Source organism: Phodopus roborovskii, unplaced genomic scaffold (genome assembly GCF_943737965.1).
Source record: "Phodopus roborovskii unplaced genomic scaffold, PHOROB, whole genome shotgun sequence".
Lineage (NCBI taxonomy): Eukaryota > Metazoa > Chordata > Mammalia > Rodentia > Cricetidae > Phodopus > Phodopus roborovskii.
The window spans coordinates 91,831-94,825 of NW_026126396.1; positions in this window are offsets into that span (position 1 = coordinate 91,831).

Below are 2,995 nucleotides of genomic sequence, written 5' to 3' on the forward strand. Positions count from 1 at the left end.
TTCTTCAACATAACTCGTTCCCAGTGAACCAAGCAGTGATTCTCTGTCGGATGCAGAAAGTTCCCTAACCCTGAACTTGAAAAGCGGTTTGAGAAGTTCTGTACAAAGAATCTGGTTGAAGTTGGCTCGGAAAATGCTTATAGGGACAGAACTCCCTCATTCAAACACTCACCGGTTTTATAGCATCCTTTTTGTTGCCTTCTTAGTTTGTCCTATTAGCAGAGACCAGGACGGTCTCTGTGAATGGAACTAGTAAAACCCACAGTAACAGTAACGTGGGGGAACAGAGGCGTGTGCAGAAGTAGCTCCTACCCCCAAAGACACCCCAGCCTGGCTTGCTAAACAGAGAGCTGAGACCAGTAAAACCAGCCCAGTGTCTGGAGTCCTTCAGATTTCCTGGTTTTAAAACTCTAGTTTAAAAAGCTGCTGCTGAGAAGGATCGGATTACACGAGCCAGCTGCCAGCAACTTCACACTTAACCCTTTCCCGGCCGCCTGACGCCTGGACCACAGTGCACTTCTCTTAGAAATAACACCACCTCCTCCTATTCCCCGGTGCCTTCTTCCCCATATATGAGTAACTGTCCAAGGCCCCAGGTGAAGCCGCTTGCACCCACAGTGATTTCCATGCCTCAGCTTCATGTCTGGAGGCCTGTGTAGAGGGCGACACAGGCCTGGTGTGTCATAGATCCACTGCAACACAGTACGTGATTCATGGGGAATGCCGAGTGTAATTAAATAAGCAAGGGCCCTGACCCTTCACATTCACAATAGCAGCAGGTAGTCCAGCCAGTAGGAAACTGAGGGCCATTCTTGTTTCAAAACCAAGAGAATACATTGACTCCCTCATTTAGTCAATGCTTCATTCATACCTTTTTTTCTTTATTTCTATTTGTTTTAGGTGCCATCTGTGCTGGAGATGAACCTATAGATGCACTCTACTACTGTACTTCCTCTACTCATTTCTTCCTTGTGTTCTTTTGATTTGTTTGGGGTGCTTTTGGTTTTTTGTTTGTTTGTTTTTGTTTTTTGTTTTGAGACATGATCTTCCTAAGAAGCCCAGACCAGCCTTGTATTCATGTCCCACCCCCACTCTGCCCCTGCTTCCTGAGCTTTGGGACTACAGGTATGTACCTGGGAGTCAATAGCCACTTTTGAGGAACTTTTTTTTTAACTGTGAATGAGGAAAATATTTGAGATTTTTTTTCTTAAGATCCATTACTGACAAGATCCAAGGCTTCTGTCTAAGATTTCAGGAAATTATATTTGAAATAGCTGGGGAAGAATGCCTTCTTGCAGCAAATTCTATAGGAGCCTGTGTGCAAGCATCTGCAGAATGTGGATATACAATAATCCCAGATATCTATGTGCTGGGAGGGAGTAAACAGGTCAGGGAAGTGACAGCTTTGGCCTCGAACAACCAGGGCTCCATTTATGTTTCCTTTGCTAAGCCTGGGAGGGAAACTGGGGCCTGAGCATCTAGGATGGGCAGGTAGGAACTAAAGTCTTGAATTCCCCATTTTTATGAGGGAACATTTTTGGAGGCTGCTGTCCTGGACCGCTCCTCAGCTAGAAGCTGTAAGAGACAGATAAGCTCAGCCTTAGGTATCTTTAGAAGTCTGTGGGGGCTGCAATTTGAATTTATCACTTTTTGGTTCAGCACACTAAATGATTTGTCTGTGATCATGAATGGTTTCCTGGTCACCAGCTCTGCCTCTACAGATTTACTACCTTGATTTTTCTTTTCGAGTAAGAGAAAACTTTTCCTGGAAAAACGGGTCATTCCTTAGGAGCTTTGTAATTCAAGACACCAAACAGAGGAATCTGTTCAGATCTTTCCTCCTTGAAGAGGCTGCAAAAGCAAACTGCAGGCACTCTTGTTGACAGAGGGCAAAAACATAAGATAGGAATATCTGTAGTGCATCTCCTTTCCATTAAGAATCTTCAGTAGCCAGGCGGTGGTGACTCACTCACATCTTTAATCCCAGCACTCTGGAGGCAGAGGCAGCTGGATTCCTGTGAGTTGGAGGCCAGCCTGGTCTACAGAGTGAGTGCCAGGGCAGGTTCTAAAGCTACAGAGAAACATTGTCTTGGGAAAAATAATTATCAGTAATGGCAAAAGAGGTACTATTGGGCACATTTGAAAGTGTTAAATCAAAGTGCAGACATCCTAATATTAAAAAGCCAGGAAACTAGTTCAAAGTGATCCTCCTCATTTCCCTAGCATCATGGTAGCAAGCATTAGGAGATCACCAGTTCACTAGGTTAATGTTCACAACAACCCACCTGCTGACACAGGTAATATTGCACAAGGCCAAAACAAAAACTCAAAGCCACATCCAGGCCCCCTGGCTGTATTGTAAATGAAATCTTACTGAAACATGGGTATGCCCATCATGTAAGTTGTTTTGTAACACATTGGTACAAATAGCTGCATATGCCCTGAAAACACCTGTCCTTTGCTCTTTGCAGAAAAGGTTTGACTACTGTCACCACCAGCAGTAAGTGGCAGGGCTCAGTTTGAAACTGTCTCCAAACATTTCAGAAGTCAGACATGAGCAAGCATCAGGTCTTAACTGTGGGAGTCTCAGAAAACCTTCCAGGCCCCATATTCCTAATTGAACATCTTTTGTTAAAAAGAGATTCTTGATGCCTATTTCCAGCACTGTGACATTCTATCCTGGTAAGCTTTCCCTAAAAAGCATCTTTAAAACACTGAACAAAGTGAATACTGGATTTGGCAGAAAATTAAGTTATCTTAATCCTCAGAAGTCAGGAGTGGAAGCCAAAAGTGCTGGTGAAGCTCACCTGAGCTGGCTGGGGCCCAGAGGGCATTTGCTGATGTTTTGCAAATTCGACCATTCAGTTTTAACAATACCTGAGGATGGGGCACAGGGGAGCTATGCAACAAGGCAGTGCAGTGTCCGCCTGGAACTCTGGAATGAATCCCCAAAGGCCCGCATGCCCAGTAAAAGAGTGAAGTTAATAATATTTGC